Raw genomic sequence first — 8,321 nt, 5'->3', positions numbered from 1 at the left:
TGATCTTCTATGTGCATGATCAGTTAAGTTTTATTTATTACTTTTTGAGTGTTGGCTGAGTGATCAGTGTTTCTTCTCGGGTGTTTTTCGTGAGGAATGGCGGCCTCCGAGACGCCAGCTCCGTCTATCCGGTGCGGATAGTCCCGATAATAGTGTCTCTGTGGAGGAGGTTCTGCTGGCTGTCGGTGAGCATGGCAATATTTCTTTTTGCATCACGCATGAACAACGCTGTGGTGGTGTTCATGAAGGATGAGCCGCATGTCCAGCAGCTGATCGAGAGCAGCGTGTTTATTAGGGAATTATATGTCCAGGTCTCCCGGCTGTCAGTGCCATCCACGCAGATCACCATCTCTGGTGTTCCGCCGTTTACACCGAACAAGCTTTTAGAGAACGAGCTCCGCAGGTTCGGTAAATTTGCCAGCGGTATCAAAACTGTGAATTTGAGATGCATGGATCCCAAACTGAAGCACGTTCAGTCTCTGAGGCGGCAGGTCTTTATGTTTTAGACTCGCCTACTCAGACTCTGGACGTGTCTTTCAGAGTTAAACAAGGGGAATGTTTTGAATGTGGGACACAAGCTCTTCGCATGTCTGCACAAACAGCAGAGGGCCGCCAACGCAGCACCAGCCGCTGACGCGACACCGGCTGCTACCGCGACACCAGCCGCTGACGCGACACCGGCTGCTACCGCGACACCAGCCGCTGATGCAGCACCGGCTGCTAACGCGACACCGGCCGCTGATGCAGCACCGGCTGCTAACGCGACACCGCCGCCACCGCAGCACCGGCCGCCAACGCAGCACCGGCCGCTGATGCAGCACCGGCTGCTACTGCGACACCGCCGCCACCGCAGCACCGGCCGCCACCGCAGCACCGGCCGCCACCGCAGCACCGGCCGCCGACGCAGCACCGGCTGCTGCTGCAGCACCGGCTGCTACCGCAGCACCGGCCGCCGACGCAGCACCGGCCGCTGATGCAGCACCGGCCGCCGACGCAGCACCGGCTGCTGCTGCAGCACCGCCGCCACCGCAGCACCGGCCGCCGACGCAGCACCGGCTGCTGCTGCAGCACCGGCTGCTACCGCAGCACCGGCCGCCGACGCAGCACCGGCCGCTGATGCAGCACCGGCTGCTAACGCGACACCGCCGCCACCGCAGCACCGGCCGCTAACGCAGCACCGGCCGCTGATGCAGCACCGGCCGCCACCGCAGCACCGGCCGCCACCGCAGCACCGGCCGCCGACGCAGCACCGGCCGCTGATGCAGCACCAGCTGCTGAAAAGACACTGGAGATGGATTTGGATTTCCATCCCGGAAACCATGCTGGAGAGGAACACGGATCTCTACACTCTGGAACAAAATAAGATACTTTCTTGAACTTACACTAAATCTGTAAAGGTCAGCGATTCGTCTTGCATTAGTTCCCTGTTACCATCTCTTATGTTAACGGGTCGGTTTTGACCCGTGTTTTAACTTAGTTGTAAAATACACTAAAAACAATGATCTATCTTCCAATTTGTTTCTCATCTCTTGGTTACCTTGTTAGGCTTCCTTATCCATAAACATATTGGTTTTAATATGTTTGGTGTGGGCCCCTGGGCCTATCTTTTGACAGTATACCCCTCGATTTCAATAAAGAAAAAAGTAAAATGAACCTCAAGAGAATCATTTAAATAAATAAAAGGTTGTTGTCACCTGACTATTACTGAGGGGGTTTAGAACACATCTCTTAAATAACTTAGTTTTATTTATTTTTTCCTTTTATATGAACTATAGTAACATCTATGGTGTTAGGGTCCGTTTCGACCCATATATATTTACTTCAAGAAAAAGGCAGAAAAGTTTTTTCAGCAATAGAACTTTAGTACAAACACAAAATGAAAAGCAGAACAAATTTACATACAGTGGGGCCTCCTCAGCCACCAATTGTGCAAGTTCTCCCATTGAAAAAGATGAGAGGCCTGTCATTTCATCATAGGTACACTTCAACTATGAGAGACAGAATGGGGGAAACAATCCAGGAAATCACATTGTAGGATTTTAATGAATTCATTTCAAATGATTGTGGAAAATAAGTATTTGGTCAATAACAAAAGTTCATCTCAATACTTTGTTATATACCCTTCGTTGGCAATGACAGAGGTCAAAGGTTTTCTGTAAGTCTTCACAAGGTTTCCACACTGTTGCTGGTATTTTGGCCCATTCCTCCATGCAGATCTCCTCTAAAGCAGTGATGTTTTGGGGCTGTCGCTGGGCAACACGGACTTTCAACTCCCTCCAAAGATTTTCTATGGGGTTGAGATCTGGAGACTGGCAAGGCCACTCCAGGACCTTGAAATGCTTCTTACGAAGCCACTCCTTCGTTGCCCTGGCGGTGTGTTTGGGATCACTGTCATGCTGAAAGACCCAGCCATGCTTCATCTTCATTGCCCTTGCTGATGGAAGGAGGTTTTCACTCCAAATCTCACGATACATGGCCCCATTCATTCTTTCCTTTACACGGATCAGTCGTCCTGGTCCCTTTGCAGAAGAACAGCCCCAAAGCTTGATGTTTCCCCCCCCATGCTTCACAGTAGGTATGGTGTTCTTTGGAGGCAACTCTGCATTCTTTCTCCTCCAAACACGACGAGTTGAGTTTTTACCAAAAAGTTCTATTTTGGTTTCATCTGACCATATGACATTCTCCCAGTCCTCTTCTGGATCATCCAAATGCCCTCTAGCAAACTTCAGACGGGCCTGGACATGTACTGGCTTAAGCAGGGGGACACGTCTGGAACTGCAGGATGTAAGTCCCTGGCGGCGTAGTGTGTTACTGATGGTAGCCTCTGTTACTTTGGTCCCAGCTCTCTGCAGGTCATTCACTAGGGCCCCCCGTGTGGTTCTGGGATTTTTGCTCACCGTTCTTGTGATCATTTTGACCCCACGGGGTGAGACCTTGCGTGGAGCCCCAGATGGAGGGAGATTAGCAGTGGTCTTGTATGTCTTCCATTTTCTAATAATTGCTCCCACAGTTGATTTCTTCACACCAAGCTGCTTACCTATTGCACATTCAGTTTTCCCAGCCTGGTGCAGGTCTACAATGTTGTCTCTGGTCTCCTTTGACAGCTCTTTGGTCTTGGCCATAGTGGAGTTTGGAGTATGACTGTTTGAGGTTGTGGACAGGTGTCTTTTATACTGATAACCAGTTCAAAAAGGTGCCATTAATACAGGTAACGAGTGGAGGACAGAGGAGCCTCTTAAAGAAGAAGTTACAGGTCTGTGAGAGCCAGACATCTTGCTTGTTTGTTAGTGACCAAATACTTATTTTACCGAGGAATTTACAATGAATTCATTAAGAATCAGACAATGTGATTTCCTGGATTGTTTCCCCCATTCTGTCTCTCATAGTTGAGGTGTACCTATGATGAAAATGACAGGCCTCTCATCTTTTGAAATGGGGGAACTTGCACAATTGGTGGCTGACTAAATACTTTTTTGCCCCACTGTATATAAATAACATAAATATAACAAAATATAGATTTTCAAGGTCAAACAAACAACAACCAAACAAGCAAATCAAACCAATAGAAATCAATTACTAGTTCCAACACTAATAAAAAACAAAATCAGAGTAAAAGCCTCTGTGTGCAAGAACATGCATGTGTATGTGTGTGTGTGTTTAGATGCATGTGTGGCAAAAAGTGACACTTTTGGTGTGTGTTTGCAGAGATATTTGTCGCAGTTGAAGCACAATACATTTGTCTTTCTGTCCTTACTGCTTGGGCAGACCTGACACCTCTTTCTTTTAGAGTCAGGTGGCCTGAGTGGGGTTGTGGCTGTTGTGGATGATGTTGAGGCAGGGCTGTCTGAGGAGGATGCTGGCGTGGACGGAGTTCTAGGTGAGCTCTGCAGCTGTCTGACCAAGGTTGCAGCATCTGGGTCTCGGGGCACCCGTTCCCTTCGCTCAATGTGTGGCTTGACAAGGGAATTTCCCAGCTCCTCAAGAAACATTCTCCGCTTGTTTTTTTTGGTTGAGTTCCATCCTTGGTGGATGTGGGCCCACAACACAAATGCATTACATGCAGACACATCAAGGATGTTGTAAAACACAACCATTGGCCATCTCCTGGTCATTCACTGGCAAGTGTAGGTGGCAGTCAGCTTGTCCAGGTTGTCCACTCCTCCTTTGTTTTTGTTATAGTCGAGGATAATTGTGGGCTTTATGTCACTTCTTGATGACACAGCTGCATCTTTGTGAAGAGCAGACATAAGTATCACATTCCGGTTTTTTTTGGACAATATGAGACAACAGTGGTGGTGTCTGTAAAAGCAAACTTTGTGGAAAGTGCAGTCCTGTCCTTCACCTGCAAGATTTCAGCAGGCAGCTCAGGTTTATTTTTCTTCACTGTGCCCACCATGGTAAGTTCCCTCCTGAGAAGTTCTTGTCCAAGGTCATAGTGATATTGTGACCCTGCAGTCCAGTACTCATATCGAGGACCACACGTTTTCCTTGGTTTTTCTCAGGGATGCCACTCGCAGCTTTGCCTGTGTAAATCTGTAGATTCCAGGCATAGCTGGTTTTTGCATCACAGGCTGCCCAGATTTTTATGCCGTACTTCCCTGGCTTACTGGGTATGTATTGCCAGAAGGGGCATTTTCCTCGGAAAGGGACAAGACGTTCATCCACTGTCACCTCTGGCCCTGGGTTGAACATCAGTGGAAGGATCTCCAACAGATCTTACCATTTTTGGACTTGAATCTTTCAGCGGGAGCAGCTTCAGCACCGGTGACCTCCTCATCAGACTCATCAGATGTGTCTGTGTCTTCTGGATGATACTCCACATTGTCTTCCTCCTCAGAAACCTGCTCATCAGAATCACTATGCTGCTCTGTGTCCTCTCCCTCATTTTCTCCAAAAATATTATCCAGAACTTGGCTCACTGAAAATCTTCTTCTCATGCATGCTACAAATTGGAGATGTGCACTCTGCAAGTCACCAGTCCTATACTGAATTGGCCTCACATGTCTGGACATGCCAGTCTTTGTTTGTTTTGTTTTTGTGCAGGTATACTGGAAAACAAGGCAAAATGAGAATCCCCTAAAGCTCACATGATTAGGAGAGGAGCTGGCTGACAGTGTGTTGGCTGACAGTGAACTTGTGATTTCAGTTTTGGCTCTAATTATTGCTTTATAATCTGATTTTAATAACTGGGTCGAAACCGACCCTAACAACACAAAGGTCTTCATTTCAACTAGAGCGTTTTATAATTCAGTGAAAACAATTTTTTTTTGTTCTATTTTGTTGAAATAGAGGTTCCTGACAAAGTCATAAAGCCTTGATGCAATAAACAAATTGATATGGTTATTTAATGCATGTAAAACCTAAAAACGGGTCGGTGCCGACCCTAACACAAGACGAAGGTTAAGTGGCACTGACAAGTTAATTCGGTCTGTTTCGGCTCTAAAACGTCTGGCGGGTTTGGACCTGCCAGACGAAAGAAAACGTTATCGTATTAAACACATTACAGCGCTGTTTACTACATCTGTCCTGTTTCTACTCTCTCTCTCCATGCATACCTTAAACATAGGGTCTTTACACATAAATGGTGGGAGATTTACAAAAGAGGGCAATAATAAAGGAGGTGTCTGCACAAAAAGTTAAATCTCCATCCTGCAGATAAAAGAAATGGCTGCCCCGAGCTCTTTCTTTTTCAACCTGGAGAGATCGGTGGCTCAGAGGAAGCAGATCACCGGCCTGAAGCTGCCAGGAGGTAGAGTAACCACCAGTGAGATGAGGAGCCATGCTACGAGCTTCTACGCTGACCTCCTTGGGGCACAACAGTGCAGCATGGAGTGTCGTGAGGAGCTCCTGGAGGGACTTCCTCAGCTCAGCCCGGAGGAGAAAGCTGCTCTCCACTGCGAGCTGACAATGGAGGAGCTGACAGACGCGGTCAACCAGATGGCATCAAGGCGGGCACCAGGGATCGATGGCATCTCCAACGACTTCTTAAAGCGGTTCTGGAACATCCTTGGAGCCGACTTACATGGAGTTTTTATTGAATGTTTCAGAACAGGTTCTCTCCCTGTGTCCTGCCAACGGGCAGTGCTATCCTTACTGCCCAAAAAAGGAGACCTTGCGCTGCTCAAGAACTGGAGGCCTGTGGCCCTTCTTTGTGCAGATTATAAGGTGCGTTCCAGAACCTTATCAAAGCGACTTAAAGGCAGTCCGGAAGCTATGGTTCAGCCTCACCCAACATACTGTGTACCAGACAGGACAATAATGGACAACGTTTTCTTCATGCGTGATGTCATGGATGTTTGTAGGTCTCACGGTGTCAATCCCGAAGTACTCTGGCTAAAAGGAGTCCGTCCACACGCTGCTGAACTCTTTATCCGGTGCTGCAAAGTCGGCCATTTGGCTGACGCGCAGGAACCGGGTCCAGGGTACCGGTAGTGTGGAGCCGGGGGATTATGCTCTGTGGGGGGGATGGAGAGCTGATGGTTCATGTGTGATTGCTGTGGTTGACTGTTTGTTTGTTTGTTTGTTTGTTTGTTTGTTTGTTTGTTTTCAGGAATGTTTTTATTTGATGCTTCTTGTGTTCACTCCGCTCAAGTGATGAGGCGAGAGTGACTGATCTGTTCTTACTCCACGCAATAGTTCCATAAAGGGACTTTGAAAACCAAACCTCCTCTCCCCTCCTCTCCTCTCCTCTCCCCTCCTCTCCTCTCCCTCCTCTCCTCTCCTCTCCTCTCTCCTCTCTCCTCCTCTCCCCTCCCCTCCCCTCCCCTCCCCTCCTCTCCTCTCCTCTCCTCTCCTCTCCTCTCCTCTCCTCTCTCCTCTCCTCTCTCCTCCCCTCCTCTCCTCTCCTCTCCTCTCCCCTCCCCATCATAGAAATGTATAAAACAGTGAAACAGTTCCAGGTTAGGACCTGAGTTTCTGTGTGGCTAACATGTTCGTTCCTCTAATGACAAACATTATGACTAACAAGGCAACAACAACAACAACAACAGAACACAATAGATATGTTGTTTACTTTAGTCTATATCATGTTGAATGTGAAGGTCATGCTAACAGATAGCTTTACCTGCAGGGGTATCTCTGCAGGTGCACTGTTGCTCGACCAGCTAACACACACACACACACACACACACACACACACACACCGCCAGGTCAACACGCCTGGACTCTGATACCCCCGCCCTATCTGGCCCTGTATTGGCCCGAGCAAACACTGTGTGACTGAAGGACTTTACACCTTGTCTTAAAGGGGGGGGTAATTGATAGCCCCCTCCCTGAGCAAACTGCTGGTGATTTCTGGCATGAATGTGCACACATACACACACACGCAGTGTGGGTGAGATTCATGCAGTGTGTGTGAGCTTCATGCAGTGTGTGTGAGCTTCATGCAGTGTGTGTGAGCTTCATGCAGTGTGTGTGAGCTTCATGCAGTGTGTGTGAGCTTCATGCAGTGTGTGAGCTTCATGCAGTGTGTGTGAGCTTCATGCAGTGTGTGAGCTTCATGCAGTGTGTGAGCTTCATGCAGTGTGTGTGTGAGCTTCATGCAGTGTGTGTGAGCTTCATGCAGTGTGTGAGCTTCATGCAGTGTGTGTGAGCTTCATGCAGTGTGTGAGCTTCATGCAGTGTGTGTGAGCTTCATGCAGTGTGTGAGCCGTGTAATAAAGGGGTCAGAGGTGTACAAGGCTGCAGTGTGTGTGAGCTGAACACGCGGGGTTAATGTGTTGCAGGAATGAAGCAGGAATCTTCCCGGGGTTTATCTTATCAGTGTTTACTGTTAGCATGGTGTAGCTCCTCTCTGCGGACTGTCTGTCGGACGCCAGCTGTCAGAGGTTCACGCTCATAGAGGAATAACTCACCTGAACATCTGGATGCACCACTGCTGCTCAGAAAACACAAGTGGGAAAAACAAGTGTGTGTTCACCAGGAAGTATGCAAATAACACATCATAAATGATAATGATATGTATGAATGCAGAAACATCTGGCTCCGTCATGAGGTCTGGAGTTCAGAAGCGTCTGTTCTCTTCCACACAATATAAGAAGTGTCTGAGCTGCAGGGATGATGTCTGCCGCTCAGACTGCAGAGCTTTGAGGCTGAGCGCTACGGAGCCGACAGGGGCTAACGCGCTACATCAGCTCTTCCATTAGGAAGGATGCAGATACAGAAACACTCTGCAGCTTCAGAGAGGAAGCAGATACAGAAACACAAATCAGAACTCCTGCAGAAACATCTGCAGCAGCTCTTCAACACATGCAGCATCTAGAGAACATTCAGCAGAGGAAACATGAGCAGTTTACTAAAAGCTGCAGAAACCAAACGCTGCA

At 48.3% G+C, this 8,321-nt stretch overlaps 1 pseudogene; it reads right to left on the bottom strand.

The window, feature by feature from the left end:
- Positions 1–1,166: 1,166 nt before the first annotated feature.
- LOC134862856 (piggyBac transposable element-derived protein 4-like) lies at positions 1,167–4,692 on the bottom strand (annotated as a pseudogene).
- Between the last annotated feature and the right edge of the window lie 3,629 nt (positions 4,693–8,321).

The sequence above is a fragment of the Eleginops maclovinus genome, chromosome 4 (assembly GCF_036324505.1).
Source record: "Eleginops maclovinus isolate JMC-PN-2008 ecotype Puerto Natales chromosome 4, JC_Emac_rtc_rv5, whole genome shotgun sequence".
NCBI lineage: Eukaryota > Metazoa > Chordata > Actinopteri > Perciformes > Eleginopidae > Eleginops > Eleginops maclovinus.
This window is presented reverse-complemented; position numbering and strand designations above follow the sequence as displayed.